A 24,823-nucleotide genomic window follows, 5' to 3' on the forward strand; every position below is an offset into this window, starting at 1 on the left:
ACAAACTGAACTCGGACTAACCGGTTAAATATCTCCCAACCATGTCATCTCTGACAGAAAAAAACAAGAAGAATATTTCAACCAACGGCTACAGCCTGAAACGCAAACCCCTCTTCCTCATTAAAACAATCACAAACAAAGCCAGTGTGCAACTAGTTCTACCCCCTCTCACTGCTCCACACTCTGCTCATGTTGGGTAAACACACCTTAATAAGATACTATCAGAGGTGTCAGGTGGCTTTCACTCATGAATTCCTTCACATACATTAGCACCTGCTGGAACAAAGTTATTTCTTCGGGCAGTGACATGCCTCTGTTCCTTTGCTAGGAAAGTGCAAGAAAACCCAAAAAACATCTTTCTATGGTTTCGTGCTGTACTTATATATATATATTAAATTATTATTATTATTATTATAATTATTATTATATATATTAAAAAAGCCACACCGCGTGTCATTATGCAGTAAACATATTTACACAGGAAACATCTGTAATGCTTGTTACAAAATACAGCAGCTGCAGAGGAGACAATAGTTGCCCTTTGGAGCTTTTTGGCGCGTGTTTGCAAGAAGCTTTTAAGCCGATCATGATGTTGCACGCATATGGCAGTATTGATAAACGTGGACAAATGTTTGAGATTTCCTCCGTTGATGTGATGCTTCTCATTTGCTCTGGTGTAATACAGTTGCTCATTCTTAACCCTGTTCTGAGACAGCTCGCCTGCGTGTGTGTGTGGACCCCTGATATTTGTGTGTGTGTGTGTGTGTTTGTATGTGTGCGAGACACAGCTGCAGTAGGTTAAGAATCAGACATTAAACCTGTCTCTGGTTCCCATTTGAGGCCAGCTCCTCTCTGGCAAATGAAAAACACTTCAAGGTGCCACCGGACCTGAAGACGGTGCCGGTTTCAACAGCTTACATGGTCATGTGATGTTTGGAGAACGGAGATTGTTTGCCCCAGAGGCACACACACACACACACACACACACACACACACACACACACACACACACACACAGGACTGCAAAGAAAGCCCCCAAGTTTATAGAGGCCTAGTGACCCCATAGGCGAGGCCAACTGGATAACCGGGATGGCTGCAAACGGGTGAGCTAAGAGAGCAAAGCATCCTGGGATATGACTTCTTGCCAAAGCACTAAATTCTTTCATCTCTGTTCTCATATTGTAATGCATATCAGTCATAAAAGTGTGTTACATCACTGGGCACACAGTGGTCCCTTTCTCTTGAATTTGCCACGAATGTCTCCGTGTCTTTATACGAGTTTGGCCTGTATGCATATTCTATGCTCCAGCATTAAAGCACAGTGTGCTGAAGTGACAAACAGAGACATCTCTTAAATGTCATGCCAGGCCATTCACCCCTCCATGCCATCGTCCATCCATCCTCATCTCTCTAAGCTTTTTTTATTGCAGCTGCTAATGTAGCAGCCAGAGCAGAAACAAAGCTAGCTTTGTGACCCCCTACCCCCTCCTCACTGTCTGCTGACGTGTTCGCTTGTTCTCCATGTCATCCCCTAGCCCTTGTTCCCCTTCCAATCTTTCACTAAAAACTTCTTTTCTTCCTTTTATAATCCCCCCCTCCTTCTTCTTCACATCTGCAGCAGCATCACGCGGCCTGGCGTGGCCGGCCTCGAGAGTCATGTGATCTCCGGGGTGGCTGTTGCCTGGGAGAAGAAAAGGCAAGTTTGTGTCAAAATCCATTTTTGGTCCAGCTGGAAGGTCACAGGTCATCTCAACTCTGATGTAATCAGAGTAAAAGTGAGTCGGCCCTTTTGTAGCTTGAGCTATCTTACCCCTCTTTTCACTGTCGTTAATACTTATCTTTCATTTCTTTGTAGCTTTTTGGCCTCCGGTCTGAGCGAAATATCTCTCTTCAAAGACTGACCGTGACTTTGATTAAAGATGCACAGATGTGGCTAGCAAAACCAAACATCAACAGAATATGAGAGACTTCAGCCAAACATGTCCGGGAGCTGGACGTTAACAGATAGACACGTCATGTAGACTTCTCATGTGCATTTCTTCCTCGAGCTGATGTTCCCAGTCTCGGGTAAGTATCCCCAGGAGTACACAGACAGGTTACTTCAACTAATCTGAAAAAGAAAGAATACAGTTGAATTACAAAAATGAGTGGACCTGTAACAGTTAACTAAAAATTATGGATATGTGGAATGTAAGAAAAACTAAACAAAGCAAACAAACATAAATCACCAAAAGAGAAGACAAAGAATTAAAGCAGTGAGTTAAATTAAGAGTTAAATCATTTGCTAATAGTATGCATAAACAGTTAAACAGCTAACTACCATTAGGAGAAAAGTTAAATGAAGTAAAACGATTAGTTAGCAGTCTTGCGTCCTGAAATTTTTAACTAAAAGCTAGCTAACAGCCGAAATTGTTTACCAACAGCATGAGGAAATTGTTAGTTGACTGAATGTATGCTCAGTGGTCACTTTAGTAGCTAAACCATGCTACGTCTTGGTTGTTTTCAGAAACGCTTTAATTCTTTGTGCCCCAGATTCAACAAGGTAGTGGAAACATTCCTCAGAGATTTTGGTACATACTGTCATGATTGTATCACACAAATCCTGTAGATTTGTTGAATGGACATCCACAAGCTCAGATGTGGTGACGCTGAGACCATTTGAGGACAGTGAACTCATTGTCATGTTCAAAACCAGTTTGAGATAATCTGAGCTTTGTGACATGCTGTGTTATCCTGCGAGAAGCAGAAAATGGATACATCGTGGTCATAAAGGGATGGACATGGTCAGCAACAATATTCAGGTGGGCTTTGGCATTTAATTGATGCTCAGTTGGTACTAAAGAGCTCAAAGTTTGCCAGTGAAATATCCCCTACACTATTCCACCATCGGCAGCAGCCTGAGCTCCTGAAATCAGTCGAATGTCACAGCAAAAATCAAGATTCAACAAACCAAGTGATGCTTTTCCAATCTTTTATTCTCCAGTTTTGGTGAGCACATGCAAATGGGATCGTCAGACTCTATGTGGTCTTCTGCTCCTGCAGAGATGCTCTTATACTCTGCATACCTTGGTTGTAACAAGTGGTTATTTGAGTGTCTGTTGTCCTTCTATCAGCTCATAGCAGTCTAGCCATTCTTCTGTGATCTCTGGCATTAACAAGGCATTTTCTCTAAAAGAGCTGCCGCTCACTGGATATTTGCTCTCTTATTTTTTTTTAACATTCTCTATAAACCCTGGAGATGGATGTGTGAGAAAATCCCAGTAGATCAGTTTCTGAAATACTCAGATCAGCCTGTATGGCACCAACAACCATGCTACATTCAAAGTCATTTAAAACACTTTTTTTAAGTGCTGCAAGTCTTACTACCACTTGACTGGCTGATTAGATATTTGTGTTACATGCAGTAGAACATATGTACTTAACAAAGGGGCCAGTGAGTGTGTAAACTGGTGATTTTGATGAACAGCTGTTAAATGAAGTTCAAATAGCTAAAAGTTATGGATAGACGATTGAAATAATAAGCCAGTGGTGGTTGAGACAGTTCACTTGCCATAATTGATAACTGGTAAACTGAGTGAAATCCATAAGCGTAAATGCCAAGCTGACAGTAACTTAGATCCAGTTTCAACTGGGGTCACATGAACCCATTTGAAAGTTAGATGTGATGTTGACAAAGGGATTCCTGAGTGACTCTGACAGGCCAGCGGGGGTACATCAGATGAAAAAGATATGGGAACCAGTCCTAAAGTTTAAGATGTTCCAAAACTGGAACTCACTGAGACAACACATGACTTTGTTCATACCATACATCTGCAGCTTAAAGCACAAACGCTGAATGCCCTGGTAGTTAAATCTCAGGTCACCACAAGCAACACAAATCTGTGTATTTTAGCATTTTTGTGCTGCTGCAATGCAACTGTAACTTAATGCTACTCCGCTGTATCAGGAAGCACAAGTAAAGCCCATGACAAAGCTCCTCCGTGTACTGCAGCGATCATTCTCCGTAACAGCTGCATGTGTGTATACACCCTCCACCGATCATGAGACTGAACCAATGGCAAAACCAGAGGCTGAATGAGTGAAAAGTTCAGATGATGAGTGTGCTGGTGAGAGGCAAGAGAGCAACATTTGGAAAAACTGGATCGTTTATGTGTTCTGGTTGCTGCAATTACGAATGTTCTGTATTTGCTTGTATTTCAACCAAATACGCTTCTAAGAAAAACGAGGGGGAAAAAGCGATTTGCTCTTTGTTTCAACATGCATTTGTCCATTTCTCAAATATACAACAAAAAGGTTAAAAAAAATTGTTGACCTATGCAATAGAAACAAGTAATGTAATAGCAGTATCAGTTGGAGGGATACTGAAGTGACCTCTGTGATGACGAGTGAATGAAATCACATATTTTTATGTGGCTTGTTGAGGAAAGTACACGAAGCAGATGCATTAAACCATCCATCTTCCTCGGATGAAATTATTCTCCTTCTCTCATCACCCCCCAATCCCCTTCTCTCAGCCGACAATCGTCATCTCCAGCAACAAGTGGCCTCTTCCCCAGATGATTTTTTACATCCGTGGTAATGCAGTCTGTTCCTGACATGAAGCAGACTGTTCCCTGTGCTCAGGATTGATAGGTATACAAACACCAAGCTGGTTTACCGTACACAAGATTTTAAGAAGTGGTTGTACATGCACTCATTCTTAAATACACAAAACATCCACTTTTGACATCCCACCCCCAACACGCACGCTTTTTCTTGATCGACCTGAGAAAGCAAGGCGCTGGAATAAATTTTTTAGTGCCGTGGTGATGTCGCAGAGCAGCGTGGCATCACAGTTAATAGGGAGAGAGTGGGGATCATGTATAGGTCCCACATTCCCAAACCGAGCTACATGTTTAACCCAAGCAACTTCATCTTGTGCAATCTGAACAGGATATAACAGGCCTGAAAGTTCAGATGTCTGCACATAAAGTAAAAATAGATTTACAACAATGTGATATTTCTGTCTTGCAGGAAGGTTGGGATGGTGAGGGGGGAGACCTGCCGGTGAGCACGGTTGCAGGATTTCTTTAGTGGAGAAAAGGTTGGTCACAGTGGTTGTGTGGTTTCTGAACTCCCCCCTCCCACACCACCCCACACCCCTACTTCCTCCTCCTCCCAGGTGGGCTTGGTTTAAATTTGAAAGCGATCCCAGTGGAGAAAAAAAAAACACAAGTTTGGCAATTAATGGTAGTTAGTGTGCATTTTGCATCAAGTTACATCAAGTCCCCGCTTGTAAAAAGAAAAAGAAAAAAAACGTGATGTATTTAGTGTAAATGTTCTGGAGACTGACTCAACATGTCTAACAAGGCTGGTAGTGGCTGCCAGTGAGCGTGTGTGCACATCATGTGAGCAGAGCACTATTAGGCCTTTTTGGGGAGTTATCAATTAATTCGGGGTTAAAGTCCATTTGCATCTAGACAAAGGGGACATGGGCCATCCATCTCCATGCTGTGGGGGGGAGAAGGGGTAAAGACAGGGAAAGAGGTGAAGGGGAGGGTATGTGTGCCTGTGTCTTTGTGTGTGTGTGTGTGTGTGTGTGTGTGTGTGTGTGTGTGTGTGTGTGGTGGGGGTGGGCTGGGGGGGGGGGGGGTAAAAGAGGGAGGAGGATGGTCCTCTTGCAGATAAATCTGTTACCCTCAGGGGTGCGTTTACATAGGTGAGGACTGACTGTTCTGCAAGCCAAGAGTGATTTATCTGAAAATACCACCACTACCACACACACACATACACGCATTGTTACACACTTATAACAATGTCCTGAATCAATTCCTTCACTATAGATGAAGCCGTCTGTTTCATCACCACCATGTATCAGTTTGTGTATCGCACAAAGCTGCGCGCTTGCTCTTATAAATACATACGTGCACTGCATGTGCTCCTACTCATTCCTGAACAGATCCAGATTTTATGCTTTTTAAAATAAATACATAAACAATCCCAAAATCTATATTTAAAAGCACTGAAAGTTTATTTCATTTTGCAAAAGATTTCATTTTTTCTGCAGCTGCCTTCTGATCCTGCTTGCAGGTCCTCCCTCACACACTAACAGAAAGGATTTCCTAGCAACGACTATAATGCACTCGCACACAACACACACGCACACACAGAGGATCAACGCGCTGGGGCTCCCTCCAGCTATCAGCGTGGGCTTCCCCCTCCTTCTCCTCCTCCTCCTTTCTCTCTCTCTCTTCTCCCTCGCTGCTGCTCCGCCGTTGAGGGAAGGAGGGAGAGAAAGAGAGAGCCAGAGAGAGAGAGAGAGAAAGATCCCCACTTCACAACTCTCCCCTGGAAGCCTCAGCTGCTGGCTAGACCGCGCGGTTACACAAGCAGCTTGCCTGCGAACAGGAATGGCGGCGTGCGGACGGCTCGTTTTCACGCCAAAGCGGCCACGGATCTAATCGGACAGACGAAGGAGACGAAGAAAAGCCCGTGTGCGCACGAAAGCCGCGGACGAAAACGGGAAACCTCTCTGTGATTTTCAAAAGAGAGCGAGGGAGAGAGGAGGGGTTGGGAGGGTAGGCTGTTGGGGGTGGGGAAAGGCTTGGAAATCCACGGATGCCCGAAAGTGCGCTTTTATTCGGTGCGTAATGACACGACGCGTCTCCCTCCCTGATTGCTCCGACGACTCGCTGTCGACGTGAAGAAGGAGGAGGAGGGGGGGCTCAACGTATGCGGCCGTGCCGGGCGAACAGCCTACCGGGGACGGTTTTTTATATCCAGATTCTATAACCGACAAGGGAGCAGAGGCTACAGCCCCGTTGCGCGCAACACGGCACACATGGCACGCCCCCCTCTCGCCTCCTCCCCGCTCCACACTGAGAGGAGACGGGAGGGGAGGTGGAGGCGTTTGCTGGGGCGCCATTTTCAAAAGCCTGCTTTTGCCTACGAGGTGTGTGTTTTGCTGCAGGAGGGCTGCAGTCCGTCCTGCCTTCTCATGTTACACACTTATCTGACGAAGGAGAGCACGGACTGAAGAAAACAAAGGAATGTGGACGGAATCTCCACCACGCCATCTATTACTCTTTTCACTTTCTCTGTTTGTTTGTTTTTATTCTTGCAAAAGGTGAGGAGCTTTAAGATTTCATTCTGGGGAGGGAGGGGGGTTATTTACAACAAGCAGCCGCAAATCAGCAAGGCCGTGATATCAGCGCTGGAGTTAGGTGGAATTTGACTTTTCCTTACAGTTCGTTTTTGACGTAAACAAACAAAAAGTTAAGCAGACTTTAACTGTATAAGCTATAGATGGAAAAAAATAACTCTTTTTAAACTTATAAAAAAAAAATCCTGAGCTCGTTTAAAGCTATAGAATATTATTGCAGACTTTAAAATATTTTAATTTTTTAATATTTATATCGGTTATAGTCTATTTAACCTGTAATTTTACGGTAATTTTTCTTTATAAATATATATAAAATATGACTGAATTTAAATTAAATATATTACCGTTTCACTAAGTACTATGAGGCACAACCCCCTCACCCACCCGGCAAATAAATCGATCATTGTAGCCGAGGTTTATTCGCCATGTTGAGATCCTTTGTGTGTGAGAGAGAGTGTGTGTGAGTGCGTCTAACCTTTCTGTTAACTCAAAAATATAAACATGTTAAATACATTAATAATGCTTTTAAATGTATAAATACAAAAACAAACTAAATAAAAGGAAAGAATTAAGATATTAGTTGCATCAAACAGAGCAGGACTCGCACAACAACCTTCACCAAATCTGACACCAGTGAGAGAGTAATATTTTCCCACCCAAAACAATGATGATTTCATCGTGTGTGTGTGTGTGTGAGAGAGAGTTGGTGTGTGTGTGTCTGTTTTCCACATTGAAAGATTTAATTTTAGGGAATTCTCCTCTCGCCCTGCTTCTTCTGATCTCACGTTGTATCTTTTTATTAAAGCCTACAGTCCTCAGAAAAAGCAAGAAAAAAATCTAAAATTACAAGCTGGCTGCAGGAGTAAGCCCGTTTTACATAATTACATACGGTGGACCGGTCTGCTCACTTTGAAGAACACGCTTTTAGTTCTCCTAATCATCAGAGCGCGTGCAACAGCCGCTCATTAAAATGCGCCGATATTATCCTTATTATCTTATTCGCACTTTTTACAGTTGGGTTTGAATATTTTTGACAAAAGGCGGCGTTTTGTTTGCACTTCGCCGATCGTTTGTTTCGCCGTCAACACACGCGAGCGCCGAGAGTTTGGCTGAGGAGTCTCTTCTAATGAAAAACGCCTTTAAACACGTATCCGCATTAAGCTGATTTTGGCTGACATTCAGTCAGTTTGCACCAAGAAAAAAAAGAGTAACCTGCGCGTTTCTGTGGCTGTGAGGAGTTTCCGTGTTGGTGAAGTTAATTCAAAGTGACTGCAGCAGGACAGGCAGCTCTTCTGTGGCAGCACGATGAGGCGATAATAGCAATAACAACTATTACACAACACGGAGAAGGGGGGAAATAAGGGGACTGAGGGAAACATTACAGACAGCAAGCAGTCGTGGAAGGGTGACTTTAAAACATATATATATATATATATATATATATATATATATATATATATATATATATATATATATATATATATATATATATATATATATATATATATATATATTTCATTTTCATTTTTCCTCACAGTGTGTTTGATAAGTGGACCTCACAGTGATCAAAATCCCAATAAAACTAAACTACTACTATTACTAATAATAATAATCGTTATTATTATTATTATTGTTATAAAAATAATAATAATAGCATTTACTGTGAATGTTTTTCTTTTGCCTAGCTACCTATATCATTCAAATAAAAGCGTATATTTGACCATTTTCATTTAAATTATTAATTAAATTCATAATACAAAATATAATAATAAAATCCTGCATTAATAATATGAATTTAAAAAACACAGTAAAGATATATAATAAAAAGAAAAAATAATAATAGTTGATATTTTAAAAAATACATAAAATGAAGCAGCTGTAAAGGTACGTCAATGTAACACGCTTACAGTCAAGCCAGTATAACGTTTATTTACTTTTTAAATTAATTTAATTTCTTTTTGTTAATAAATTTAAAAAACTTGACCAAAAAAAGAAAAACAATTTACTGTATCAGAGCCGAGAATTGAGGCTGTTTATTGTTGTGAGCTGAAGTTTCTGTGTGCGTGTGTGTGTGTGTGTGTGTGTGTGTGTGTGTGTGTGTGTGTGTGTGTGTGTGTGTGTGTGTGTGTGTACCTTGAGGTTACAATTTTTTTTTAATATGGTTATTTTTTTCTGCTCTTGTTTTGGTTCTATTCTTATTCTTTTAAAGTTACAGTACTTACATTACACGAAGCTGTAACGTGTATCTTAATACCCGTTTTGCTCTGCTATGGGGAAATTTGCTTGGGCTGCATACAGCACATCACTGCTTTTCTCCTCTCTCGCATAAAAACTCACAGAAACAAACAAATAAACATAAAACTAGAATGAACACGAGCAGATTTGACGTTTATTCGAAAAAAAAAACAGCTGACTAACTCCAAGACTTAAGCGTTTTATCATTTTTATTTTGTCGTTCAGTTCCTGTCTTTGAGTCACAATGAATATTCATAAAGTAATTAAAACGAGGGGGGCGGGGGTTACATTGTCAGCCGCAGTCTGGGTGCCTTAAAGCGATGCTTGTGTGTGTGTGCGTGTGACTGTAGTTGTTGTAGCCCGGTCGGGTCTATCTGAATTATTAAAAATAATAATAATAATAATAATAATTGCAAGACAAACGTCACAGCTTTGTGTGTGTGTGTTTGCGTGACTGTATGTTTGAATATATGCAATAAAAGAAGTCTGCACCAGATGGCTTCAACTGAATGTAGTGCAAATGTCCGTTTTTCTTCTTTTAGACTCCACTATCAGTCGGGTGGAGGGTGTGTAGGGTGGGATGGGTCCACAAGGAGCAAGCAGCAGCAGCGGGGCATGCTGGGGTGTGTGCCCGCTGAGGTGCTTTTTAACAGCCGGTCGAGGTCCAAAAACAGCAAGTTTTGTCGGCATAACCTGGAGACGTTCTGGGTGTCAAGGAGCTGATTTAGCGGCCCTGCGCGGTCCTCCTGCGGCACTGATGGGCGTCACGCAGCCCATCCGTATCGCCGTAATTGCATCGCAGACAATTAAGAGGCAAATTAACAAAGTGGTGGGCCCGTGAAGTGGAGAAGCCTACAACTGAGTCAAATGGGCAGCACGTGAAATGTTAACAACTGATCATCTGGGAGGAAAGAAAAAAAATCCCACTACATGGTCAGCTTTGCTTTGGAGAAATCAGACACACGCGGAGGCAACTTTTCAGCCTTGTTTGTTTACAGTTGTTAACCGTCTTCTTTCGATCACTGCGATTATCAGTAAGTGCATTTACATTTATAAAATCTATTTTAGATACGTCAATATGCAGCTGTTGCTCCGCTTTACATGAGCAATGCACATTATTCACTACCAGTTGATTGTTTTGTAAGACAGAGGCGGAGCTGAGAGGAGGAGGGGGTGAGGTGCGGGAGGAAAGGAGTGAGGGGGGGGGGGGTTCTTGGAGAAAGAGGGGGGGGGAGGGTAAGGTTGCCCTCTCTTCTCCTCTCCTCTCCATACACACCACCTCCTCCTCCCACCACAGTTGCACTGGGACGGCCTGAGACAGAATCCCCCCTCACCCCCCTCGCTCCACACACACACACACCCTATAGCGAGAAAGGCACCCAGCAACGAAATACAATGCAAACTCAATTAAACGCAGTCTCCGCCATGATTTGCCGCAATGAATGATAAATTGGCGGGTCGTTCTCACACTGTAGGATCTGGACGAGCTGCGGTAATAGGCGGGATGGTTGTGTAAAATATGCGCAGGGACTAGGTTTACCAAATTTAGTCCAGGAGGGGGCGGCAAGGCCGTCTGCGCCTTTTGTCCGGGAATTCCTGCTCCAATAGCCAGGTCTGTGCCTAAAAGCGCGTGTTTAAGGTCAAACTGCTACATGGGGGCCAGAACTGGCACATTGTTACCCAGAGAGCGAGAGAGGAAATAAAAATGTATTTATTTACGTCTTTTGCATATTGTGAGAATGCTGAATAATTTTGCAGCTGTCTAGCATGAAATTAGTACATGGCAAAAAAAAAAAAGGGTTTAGCAGTAAACGATGTAAACAATAATTACGAATGCAGGGAGAGCCCAGTCAGAGGGGAATGGAAGGTGGATTGTGTGTGAACCACGTGAACTCATTTAAAAATATTCTTTAGGCGCATTCACTGTCCTTCGCGTGAAATCTGCAAACTGTGCGGTAAGTTTTAGGATCAGCGGGGAGAACTAGAAATAGAAAGAATGGCTATCTATTCGGGAACGGGGTCGATTGTTAATAATTATAAGATGGCACTGAAATCTTCTAAAAGGTGTGTGTCAGTTATTACTGAAACCAAATGTGAGCAGGAACGTGTGGCCCCTTTTTTCTAATTACGCTGTAAATTAAACTATAAAATAAGAGACTAATTTTGATCAAACAATTAAAAGGACCATTTATATAAATCAGCTGTGATGAATAAACGATGAATTATCGTTTGGACTGATCCCTGACCAGCTGTTGTGTAAAATTCCACACCACGTTTCCCTTCAATCAGCTGTTTTCGCCATCAGATAAAAACTGAAATTCAAATTTCAGCACTTCCTCTGCAGCCTCACAGCCTTCTGTTAATCAGAATATGAAGAAAATACCACAAAAAAGATCACATGGTAAAATATAATACGTATCATATTATAGGTGAACTTTCATTTCACAGCAGTTTATGAAACTACCCGCATGAACTGTGATAGATATTAGTCAGATTCTCCCAGCGAGCGAGTAAATACATTGAGGTCAAACCACAACACTCGGTGTCTGACTCATATTCATAGTTCATATCACAGCAAGTGGGATCTCCCTGTTGTCAAATACAGGAGCTTATAGTAGTAGTAGAAGAAGAAGTGAAAACCATAATGACTTCTTTTTGTTTCTTCTTTCTTTAAACGTCACACTTTTTGTCCTAAATTCATGACGCAAACTTTTTAAACCCGAGATTTGAGCTGCTCTTCACATCCGGCTCTGCTCCCCTTGAGACAGTTCAATTCTCTCCTTACTCGAGGTATAAAGAACAACAAGCACACTATTCATTTGTGAACAAATCTGCACATTCCTCCTTTTTTCTCCTCCTCCTCCTCTTCTCTGTGACATTTTTTCACACAAGCCTTTCCCTTCAATTACCTTGCTGTGCAGAAAATCACTAATTTAACAATAGGAAAAAATAAAATAAAACCACTCCAGCGTTTTGCTCCTTGGGTTTCTTCTTCACAGACACCAACATGCTGGCATGATGAGACCCAACGTGTTGGAACAGGATGCAAAATATTATCTGTAAAGTGAGGAATGATGACCCACTTACACTTTGCGGGAGCGTGTGGAAAAGATGCACAGAGACAATGTGACTCGGGATTTATTTTTTATTTGTATGTTTTCCTCTGTTTTATTTTGTTAAAAAAAAAAGAAGGAAAACCTCAAATGAACAGATTCATAAACAAATCAAATACTACAATTTCAAACAGATGTGCGTAATTGCCTTTGAAGTCTGACTGCGGCACGGGATACCTAATATTTAGGTTTAGATGGGCAGATCTGGATGTATTCAGCCAAAAAGCTGCGAGGAGAGAGCTGTGTATCATGGCAAAATATTGATTTTGCAGTAGCCTGAGAAAGCCAGACGAACACTCACTCACTCTTTTTCTTTCTCCCCCCAATTCTCCACCCCCACACCCTTACCTCCCCACCTCCTCTCTCCTCTTTATTCCATTAATCTCTCAGAGCGGTGTAAGATACTGGAGGGTTAGTGTAACATTGTGCGGCTCTAATATATTCCAGCCCTCAGTTTGCCTGTGGCATCCATATGTTTAATTCCACTACAAATGTTTCGACAGCAAATGAAACTTGTTTCTTTCCCCCCTTTTTCCTCCACATTGGGTCGAGGTTTTGTAGAAGGAAATTTATATATATATATATATATATATACATATACATATATATATATATATATTTATATATATATATATATATATATATATATATATATATATATATATATATATATGTATATATATATATATATATATATATATATATATATATATATATATACACACACACACACACATACATACATACGTGTGTGTGTGTGTGTGTGTGTGTGTGTGTGTTTTACATTAACTTTTTTTTTTTTTACTTTTTGTCTCTGCATCAAAAGGAGTGTGTGTGCAATTCAAAAAAAAAAGAAGAAGAAGAAGCACAGTGACGCTTTATTTAATTGGTTGCCGACCACCTGGAGTTTCAACATTTCCCCTGGCTGATTTCAGACTCCCTCACACCAATGTGACGTCTATGGCTGAAGAAAAGACAGATGAAAAGGGGTGGGGGGGAATCTGCAATTCAAAAATTCATATAGTGTTTCGCGGATTGCATGCTGTTATTTTCCGTTTTATCTGCAATAATTTATAAGTCATGCTAACGTTTTCAAATAAAGATTTTAAAAAGCAAACGTATGTTTTAACTCTTTTTTTTTGGTTCTTTTTTTTGGACATCTAATTGCACAAAGTGCTCAATAAACAAGCACATGACCTGCAGGTGTGTGTGCAACACTGGACACCGTCTGCAAGACACTACGCTCTCTGTATTAGTCTCTCTCTCACACACACACACACACACACACAGACATCAGGATCTTGTGTGTGCAGAGAGATGTGGCGACCAGGAAGGAAGGAGGCCTGTGAGGTCACCAGGGGAGAAAGAGGAGGAGAGACGATAACAGACTCGAGAGGGTAAGAGAAAGCAAGTGGGGGAGCATGTGTGTGTGCAGGTGTGTGTGTGTGAGAGAGAGAGAGAGAAGCAGGGCAGGGGTGGCAGGAGGTTTCCAACGTGTGCTTCCGGTGCAGAATAGCCCATTCATCATTCTCACATGGTGGGTTTACTTTGCCAGTGATAGAGAAAGGGGTGAGGAGCAGCACTACAGGGAGAATTAATGTGTGTGTGTGTGTGTGTGTGTGTGTGTGTGTGTGTGTGTTGGAGGAGGGGCACATCCACTGAGAAGTGGACCGATGACCACACCAGATGTGAAGGTGTGTGTGCATTTACCCTTGTGTGTTTACGTGGTGAGGTGTGTCAGAGTCAGATTTACTCCATCTCCCTGCACCCCTAGCTGACATACACGTCATCTCCCACCTCTCCGGCCTCACCTACCAGAAACTGGACACAGACACACATTCAGTTCCTGCCTTTCTGCATTCCTCTATAGGATGCAATCACACACGCACATGTGCAACAAACACATGAACGCTCACGTTGAATCGGAGCTTCATTTTAAGGGTGGTGGATGCTGGTGAGGTCTTGTTGTAGATGACATCACATTAGACTTGAGTGTTTTCAGAGTGGGGTCAGATGAGGTGATCTCGTCACAGTTTTAAGCAGACCTCCAGCTTCCACGGCCACAAGAAAATACGCAAGCAGCCGTCCTTTAAGAAGAAGAAGGGAGGGAGGACAAGGAGGTCAAAGGCTGGAGGAGTAGGTGGAGGACAGATGAGGAGTCCTTTCCTCTCTCTTAGTGTAAAGTGACTTCACACCCCTTCTCTGCCTTTCTTCAGGTTTCTTTGGCCTGTTAAATTCTGAGTCAGCTCAACTGGAACGCCTGGTGCTTCTCAGAGGCTGTCTGCTGACCTCTGACCAGCAACATCAGCTGCTTTTGTGCTCTGTGGAGCCTTATAGGATGGACCACAGCCTCCCCTACTGGCCACATACCAAAGCACACTGTGAGGGGGGAAGGGGGCTAGGGGTCTGATCCTGAATCATCTGAACCTCGTTAAGTAAACCAATTAAAGGATCCGTAAGATTAAAAGTTAGCAGAGGAGGTGAGATTTGATAGAAAACATGATACATGACTTTTTCCCCCAGTTCTTTGAGAGGAAATGGTGAAAGGTGAGAGTGGGGACACCGAGGCGAGGTCACTGCTGTAACTGGGAATTGGGAACACCTGTGGGATTCTGGGAGTCGTCATATCGCAGACATGCATGAATAATACTCAGATATAACATAAACGTGCGCGTGGGGGTCTCTCTCTCTCTCTGCCTTTCTCCTGCAAAACACACTCACACACACATTTTTCTCTGACCTTGTTTGGGGTCGCACAGAGGGGGACTGAAATGAGTTTCAAATGTTCACATTATTTATTATTGAGTATCATCTCACTGTACAAATCCCTTACAGATGTTAGCCCCTAGTGTGCTTGTGTGTATGTGTGCGTTTGTGTGTGTGCGTTGAGCCGTGTGTGCCTGGTTCACAAATGCAATGCAGAGAACGCGGGATACTTTTGAAAAGGAAGTTGGTACGTTAGTGATTGGTACATCTTTGTGTGTGTTTGTGTCGGGGGACGAGGCTCTGAGTGACTTGAGAAGAAATGAGGGATGATCTTTATGTGGCAGCTTATTTGTTTTTGAATGCAGGAGGCTCAGAGGCCCCTAAGTAAAGGCATCAAGCACAGGGCAAGAGGGGCATCCGTCACTGTACTGTCAGCAGACACACACACGCACACACAGACACACACAGAACAACGAGGCAGGAAGAGAGAAAGACACACGACCTGCTCCGTCTTGTGATCAGCCCCCTTGTGAGCTTCATTTGAGAGAAAGTGGCTTCTCTTTTTCGCGAAAGAGAAAACAAGAGCGGGATGATTAGTCACACAACAGATGAAGTTTCGGTGATAAAGAACACAATGAGTGGGGAAAAAAAATAAGAAGTGAGAAATGGATGCGATCCGGTTACAAAACCAAGAGGAAAATATGGTCAGAAAACCTGTAATTTTGGGTGAGGGCAGTTTACAGGCTGCAAAACGAGCACTTTGTATTAAGACCGCTTATACCACTTCTAAATAAATAAATGAAGGCTGTTCAGACGTTTAAAAGAAAACTCTTTACCCCAGATCAGCAGTTGAGAAATTAAATGAAATATTAAATTATTTTGCGTCATTATTCAACCAGTGAAGACGACACGTTTGAAATATTAAGTCTGTAGATGCACTAAAATAAAAAAGTGTCACCTTCCTTGGTTATTAAATCTCATTTTTTTTAAAAAGGGTAACTAAAAGCTCAAATAATTTATTCCTGACCTGAACTAAAATATTTTACTGTAACTATTCAGACTAGTAGAAATTTGATATTAAAATTATATTAAAAATAAATTTTAAAAATGTGGAATTTCCTTAAATATTTACCCCTTTATTGTTATTCTCTGTATAATAGTGCAACAGAATTAGAGTACTCTCCCATGCTGGTGCTAAAAGAAAGGCAAGCAGTGATCACAATAAATAACATACAGAATAAAATGTACAATATGTGCAGAGATAAAATAAATAAATACAACAAATGTATATGTGTAAAATAAAAGGAGATGATCAGATTTGGTGTACTAAGAAGCAAACTTTTACAAAAATCTAAAATAAATAAATAACTGTAGCTATTTCTTAATGTTGAGTTTAAAGGAATTAAATAAATTCCATATGAAGGTGGGGAAAAGAAACAAACACAAAAACGAAACCTGTGTAAAGACAGAAAGTCTGACTTGCGTGAGGCTGAGGGGGATTACGCATTTCTGCCTGATGAGCTGCAGTTTGTCTGAGGTCTGGTAGCAATGAAACTCTCTTAAAGGTCAGCGGTGAACTTAGAAGAGAGGACGACTGCTGCTGCTGAAGGCTGGTTGGTCATCGGCCTGCCTCGGGACAGAGGGTCAGCTCCATCACCGCCTGGGTAGTACTAGTGACCTTTCTGATGTCAGAGTAGGGGAGTGTGTGTGTGAGTCTGGATGTGGCCTGGCCTGAAGGAGATTTGAAGGCAGGTCATATATAAATGTGGCCACATGTTGAGCAGGGGTTGGATATCACCTCTGCTTTGGATTTTTTGTTTTGTTTTGTGGGTGGTTAAGAATTAGCTATAAGCAAGTAAATAAGGAACCCAAATACATGCATATAGAGGAGAAAATGGAGGAGGGGGAGGAGGAGGGGGACTTTGTAAAACACCTCGGGTTTCTGTTTTTGGCCCACACACTAGAGAGTCCTTGGCAGAAGCTAAATGGACGAAAGTAAATAAAAGTGGCCATTATGTGTGTGCTCCAGTAAATAGCTGCTCTCTTGTCTCTCTGTGCTTCAAAAAGAGGGGCGGAAGATGTGATCACGAGGAAAGCCCGTGTCTTTTCTTCTGCAGTCACTATAGAGGGAGTGAGGGAGGGGGGCCTGGCAGTCCACTTCTGCCTCCCCCTTCTCCCCCCACTGCTTTTTCTCCTCTCTCTCTCACTCTCTCCTCTCTCCCCCCTTTTCTCTTTCTGTTTCCTGTTCCTCTCTAGTTCGCTTCTGTCATCCCCTCTCCTGTTCGTCGTCCTCCTCTCACCGTTTCCCCGCTGCTCCCCTCATACGTTAAAAATCCCAGCTCTGCCCGCCCAGTGTTTCTCAAACATGCGGGAAGGGAGAGATCAATGGTGTCCTCGGAGAGAGAATTACACCGCTGAATTTCGATGAGAGCAGAAGAAAGGAAGAGGAAGGGAGAACAAGTAGAGGCGGGGAAGGCATGTGAAAAGGGAGAGAGGGAAGGAGGATAGTATATCTATCGTTCAAGGGAGAGAAAGAAATGGGAGGAATGTGGAAAAGTATGTAGGGGACTGAACGAGGGTGCGTAGGCCCTTCCGAGTCTTGATACTGAAAATAGAGCAAGAAATAATTAAAAATTAAATAAATAAGATTATGATGCTGAAAACGAACCTCAGTGAGTGCGTTTTGAGGTGTTTGGATGTGTGCTTTGGCAAGACTGAGATGACATTCATAACTGTGAGACTCGGGCCATAGTTTGTGCTGACAAATGAATGGCTGTGCATGTGTCTTATTTGCTGGGATTTAACAGATATTTCCTGTTTATAGGGCGAGGAGCCGCATCCATTAACACACAAGTATTAAGAGACAGAAAAGAACAAAAACAATAGAAAAAACAAACCCAGCAGCTGTTAGTTAAGATTTGCATCATCAGTCACTCTTTTTCCATCCTGGCGTGATGTTATTGGGGATGTTAACACATATCTGGAGTTGTGAGTTTGACTGTGACCTACGATCTTTGCTCAGATTTTTCATATTAAGGCCTCAGCACCCTAGAAGGAGAACTGCAAAGGGGCTGGAAGCAATCCCAGCTGTCATAGAGTGAGAGGTGGGACAGATCCTGGACTGGTCCCATTAACAGGGCTAACACACGCGCACAGAGATGGACAACCAAACCGATCCGAACTAAACCAAACCAAAACAGACTAACAACCACACTTAACAACCATTTAGAACAGCTTGTTGTTATATAAGTTTTAGATATGAAAGTAAAAGTAAACGGCGTGCCTAATGAATTGCTCCTACAAGAAATATTACCTCCAGTTTAACTTTTAAAATCACCCAGAGACAGCAATTTTTTAATTCCCTTTTAAAAAACATTCCTTTTCATGCATTCCTAATGTGTATTTATTTAATTATTAGTTTAATCTTTATTTAATCTTTTTTCCCCCTTGTCATGTGCTAGTAAGAAGAAGGTGACTTTTTGGTGGAAGGGTTTGCTGTTGTGAATTTTAGTGCAGTAATCAGGGATCTGAGATTGTCTGCATTTATCGAAATAAAAGCAAAAAATGCAAAAATAAATAAATCAAATACAATAAATAAACAAAACCAGAAATAAAGCTTCTAAAGGAATCATCCCTGAATATTTTCCATGATTGCCACCCCCCAGTGAGCCTACTATATTCTGCAGTGAATAGTCCTTTGTACGATTTATAAATGGTCAACAGAGTTGAAAGCAGTGAAGATAAACTCTTCAACCATTAAATTGATAGTGGTTTCACATACATATTTGTTAACAAGCAAAGTTTTTAGTCTGGATCCTATCATAAAAGCTGTTTACTAGATTTGTTGAGGCCATTCAGACTCCTGTCTATTCTATCGCTGTCCGTAATAAATCAGTAAAGCACTTAAAAAAAAAAAAAAAAAAAGCAGAAATAATCCTCATATTCGTGGGTAAGGACCTGGCTGCTCATGTGATAAGTACCCTCCTAAAATCCTAATGATGCCGCTGGCACCAGAGAGCCACATAAAGGAGCGTTTCAAATGAAAAGCTTGTTTCTGCCGAGCAAGCCGCAAGCAGCCAGAGAGAAAGGAGGAGTGGAGGAACCTGAAGAGAACCTGGGGTAACACCATCTCTCCTGGCTCTGAACTCTGCACTCGGCTTAAATGCCGTCAATTACTGGGAGATATACGGGCCGGCCTGTTTCAACCACTTTGCTGAGTCCCCTTTAGTTGCAGCCCACTCGGACTGTAAATTATCACCCCCCTCTATCCGAGGTTTGGAGCAGTTTGGAGTCACCAGTGAGACCCTCCTCTGTTTCGGTCCGAATCTAAAGGAATTCCCTCCCTCTGTGTGCCAAACCCCAAACCATTGCAAACGGAGTCTGTGAAGCATGCAGCTGCACGCCCATGTGGACACGCTCACTCGCAAACATTGATTTAAACACACACAAATGCACACAAATGTTCGTATATGCTATATAAAATCCCCCGGAGCCATAGATCATTGGGAACAGGTAGAGAGTTTAGCATGCGCACACAGGCTGTAGATCACTGAGGTGGGCAGGGACGTCAGCACTCTCATACACAGTGAGCCTTATTGCAGAGTTTAATAGAGGAAACCCAGCATGAATCCCCACAGTCATTCTGTTCCAGTCAAACACACCATTCACAACACACTGGGCCAGTGTGTGCATGTTAATAGACACACATACAGGAGTGAACATACTGCACATTATGCGCTTCACTATGCACTGTGAGTGTGTGGGGGGCTGGTTGGATATATATACAGTGTTCGTATATGAATCTGACTGAAGGTGTTTTCATGCAAATGTGACTGTGTGGGTGTACTTAAGCTGTATGTGTGGACGTTAACCGTGCAAGTGACATCTTAGCGTGTGTGTGTGTGTGTGTGTGTGTGTGTGTGTGTGTGTGTGTGTGTGTGTGTGTGTGTGTGTGTGTGTGCGCAACGAGGTGGGGGGTAATATTGACCCATCAGTGCTGCTCTGTCACCCCTTCTCTTTATGAGTCTGGCCTTTTAAAAACACACTGGATTTATGGCAGGTTTGGGCACTATCTCAGAGACGGTGTGTGGGGCTCAAGTAGAGAATTTGTCTCGTTTGCTGTCAAGAGAAGTGAATTTAACAACATAAACATTTAAAGTGGCGAGATCATTAGCAGCGCCACGTGTTACTTCAACACCACAGCGTGTTTCACTGAGGGGGGAAAAAGGAGTAAAGAGATGTTTTGTGTTGGATTTTTTAAATATAAAAGTTGCAAAGCTATAAATTATTTTGTGCAATATTTAATTTATTGTGTAGTTCTTTCAAAAACAGCTGAAGCTTTAATTTCGTTTTACTGTTTATTTCTTAATGTTGCTTTATAAATGCTCTGGTTTTTATTTCTATCTTGAAAGGGACTATATGAATACATTTACTTGCCATTTGTGCTTACATCCTTCTCTTATTAGAATATTATATTTTCTTGCAATATAGATCACAATTTGAAGTTTCTCTGGTTTAGTAAAAGGATTATTAGACGATGCAACTGGATGCTTGTTTAACTGCTCTCTCATTTATGCAAAATCAGGAAAAATAGTAACTCGATCTTAAAAAAACAACATATTAAACAGCAAAAAGGGGATAAGAACAAAAGAGTACAAGAGAAGCACTAAAATGATTTAATGCCATACACCAACAAGTTTCCCCATGAAATTACAGTAAAGTAAAAGTAGCAGCATAAAACTGTTAATTTACAATGTGCCCATACCACAACAGTTTATTGCTGTAAAAAATTATAATAGGCCCCAGTAACACTGCCAGCTTTATCTTCATAGATGGTTTCATACTGTAAAATGTCTTAAATCCTGTAGATCTAAATCTTTAAAACCTTGCATCGGTTTTCAACATCTTTTACCCACCCTGAGGATGAATGCTGGCTCTGATTAAGAGGCTCCAGGAGTCTTGGTCATGGTGGCCAATTACTGTCTGAACCTATTGTTCTTGCCTGCACAAACACTGAAAACCACATCACACATCCCCAACAATCACATAACCATCACGGTACTACTAAATGAACTATCTGTATCTAACATTTACACTCTCATAAGTTTTTTGCATGTGCCAGCACAAAGCTGCCCATAATTAGAGGGAGACTCTCCTCAGGTTGCTGCAGTGTTGTACACCTGCATGGTAATGAGGTATAGTGCAACGTGATGCAACACGATTGTGCTCATATATGAGCAGATCCTGGCAACAGACCGAGACTCAAGTCAAGTACAGTGACTTGCTGTTTATCAGTATTAATGCGTAGATATTTAATTTGCATTGCTATCCAGACTTTCTCCATTAATTCTACAGTAGCCTCGCACAGTGGACAGTAACATGTTTAATGTAGGCTGCAAACTGTCTGAGTTGTGATGTTTACAGGCGCCGACCGAGAATTCTTACCGCATGTAAACACAGTGATTAAAGTCGATATTAACACGTAAACACGCATCACGCATGCAAACAGAGCTGAGCGATGCAGATGGTGACTTGGCATCTTCCTCTCTGCAACACAAAATCCCCTATCATCTTAAAAAAAAATTGTTCTGCTTTCAAATTGATTTCACAGTGCAGGAAGCCCCCGCACCCCACCCCTCCCCTCCTCCTGGAGATTAACAAAGTAAATTCCACTTCTTGTGTCTGAAAGAAGCACCCACAGATTTTTGCTTAAACCTCAGATAAGCAGACATGGAGAATTTTCTTGAGACTATGTGTTCTTTATCTGCGATTTTAGGTGCTACGTAATTGTGGATGAAGTCTAATGTGTGGTCCATTTGCTTCATTAATGGGGCAGACGCTAGTCGTTCAGCCAAGAAAACGCCTATTGTTCCCTTTACCTTCCCGTTTTTTTAATGTGTAGCATTAGTCGTGCAGTTGTTAGTGCTAGAGCATGGTGCTTTGATGATGGTCAAATGACAAAGTCTTAATAGAATATAGTAGGACGGGCAGGACAAAGGTGGGCAATGTTCAGCTGGATGCAGCCAATTTCTGTGTGAGAGGCCTGCCTAAAAACCCTATTCATAGGCTGTCTAATGCTGGTGCGTAATTAAATGTGATTACTGGAGCAGAGGGCTTCTCTCTCCCTCTCTGAGGGCCACACACAGGACTGGAGGCTGCGTGCATGCGCTCAATAAGGAGGCGCTAACAGATGTACACGAGCAACAACCACAGGCGTACCTAAAAATTCTCAGCCATCTCTCACTCTGACACAAACTCAAATACAAGTAAAATATCACTTAACTCTAAAATTTCAACCATCCGGCTACTAAGAAAAGCACCATTGGATTTAACAGGGAATAAGCCCAAAGGATTAATTGGCTGAGAAACTGAAAATGTTTCTTTTAACCAAATGATCCTTCAGCTGAAACTTAAAACATGAAGTTTAGTTGAGTTGTGTTATTACAAATGCACAAAAACAAACACATACCACAGCATGCAAAGGTAAATAATTTTTACATTTTTTTCATAAGAAATCAGCATTAACTATGACCTTCACTGGTGATAATCGTAAGGCAAACAAGCAGAAATATAAACACAAATCAATTATGGTTTCCATGCACACACGCACACACCTTTTTCTGGCTCACTCTCTGGTCCAGTTTCCTGGGCAGACACAGTCCCCCTGGTGCTCATGGGAAATAGTGAGCATGCCAGGCCCCACAAAGGCGTCCTTTCAGCCGCCTGCATGCTTGACCTGTGCAGGGTCAGTGCTCTGCTTTGTGCCCCGTGACCCTTAAGTGACCTGGGGTCATGCTGAGGGCCTGAGGTCAAATTCAGAGGCCTGCGTCTAATTTTACCCCAACCGGGTTATCCGTCCAAATCTGCCCTAAAATTTGCCCCCCCCCCCCCCCCCTTCTCCCTCTAAAACCCACTACTGCCTCCACACATAACTGCGCCCTACTGAAATACATAAGCACTCTGCAGCCTAATTGGGCTACTGTGAAGTAGTCCCCACACTCAAGCTCTCTATCTCCTACACGCTCGCACACACACACACACACACACACACACACACACACACACACACACACACACACACACACACACACAGGACCGACCTGCTGTAACTGCACTAATACCCCATCCCATGGCCTTTGGTCTATCTAGAGGGATTAGGTGCAGAAAGACACACATACGAGCAGAGATATTGCCACGCACACATGCACAGCACACACACACACAGCACACACAAGCGCAGGAGGCCTGGCTGAGGGTCTACCTTGAGGGATTATGTGCAGAGAGACAGGACCCTCCAGCCAATCAGCCGGTCTGTCACATTGATTTTGAGGGGTCACTGGCGCACAATGGCCAGGGTTTTCCTGTCTTAACCTCTCTGATCATACACATATGCACACACACACACACACACACACACATAAACACACAAGCATGCACTCATCCACATGTATACATAATAAACATTAGACCGTCTAAATTTTAAAAAAATGAACGGCAAATATACAAAGTGCTGAAAAAATAGACAAATAAGTACAATTAAAGGAGAATGGAGAAATATATTCAAATAAAAGGGTGTTTTCAGATGAAGGTGATACTGAAAGGCTGGAAATTCCTCTCTCTCTCTCTCTCTCTCTCTCTCTCTCTCTCACACACACACACACACACACACACACACACACACACACACACACCCACACATACCTCTCTACAATTCAAAATTCCCCTCCTGCGCCTCTTAAAGCTTCATCACATCCCTGCTGCTGAAAATCCCTTGTCCCCGGGGGGAAGCACACCCGAATTTGGTGAGTGGGGGGGAAGCGCTCTTAGGTCAAACCCCCACCTCTCCCCCCGTCCAACCTGGGGCTCCTTCTTCTCTTTCCTGGTCATACAACACAATAGTCATCTATCAGAGAGGGCACCAGGCAGGCACTAAAGCTAACGGAAATAAACCGCCCATACTGCCAGCAATGTTTCAGGTGCAAGGCTGAATATTTTCTCCAACGTCATTCAAGTTTGGTCTATTCTCTTTTAGGCTTTTGTTGCTTGCTTCCCTTTCCTGACGGGAATATTTGAGGGCTCTGGAAAAACAGGATTCAAGCGTGTCTGTTGTTGGCACTGTTGTGGTTACAGAGCTCATCAGTGACGGAAGAACTATTTAGGTTCTTTAGTTAAGTAAAAGTGCAAATACAACAATGCCAAAATACTCAGGGGAAAAGAAACAAAAATAGTATTGAAAGCACTCTGGAAAAATGTATCATAGGACTATATGATAGGATATATATATATATATATATATATATATATATATATATATATATATATATATATATATATATATATATATATATATATATATATATATATATATATATAGATAGATAGATAGATAGATAGATAGATCTATATATATATATATATATATATATATATATATATATATATATATATATATATATATATATATATATAGATAGATAGATAGATAGATAGATAGATAGATAGATAGATAGATAGATAGATAGATATCTATCCATTAAGGAAAAAATAAAGAAAAAATAAAATAACAAAGTGACCACTAGTGGGCGCCCAAGCATTTCCACAGTACTGAAACTAGCAGGCTGACTTGTCT

General features: G+C 41.9%; 1 long non-coding RNA gene across 1 annotated transcript; it reads left to right on the top strand.

Moving 5' to 3' along the window:
* The first annotated feature begins 6,153 nt into the window (after window positions 1-6,153).
* LOC143419801 (uncharacterized) lies at window positions 6,154-13,606 on the top strand. The gene is made up of 2 exons (XR_013099810.1): window positions 6,154-7,105; window positions 13,316-13,606. It is a non-coding gene; the product is annotated as an uncharacterized LOC143419801 (long non-coding RNA).
* The last annotated feature ends 11,217 nt before the right edge of the window (window positions 13,607-24,823 follow it).

The sequence above is a fragment of the Maylandia zebra genome, linkage group LG8 (assembly GCF_041146795.1).
Source record: "Maylandia zebra isolate NMK-2024a linkage group LG8, Mzebra_GT3a, whole genome shotgun sequence".
Classification (NCBI taxonomy): Eukaryota; Metazoa; Chordata; class Actinopteri; order Cichliformes; family Cichlidae; genus Maylandia; species Maylandia zebra.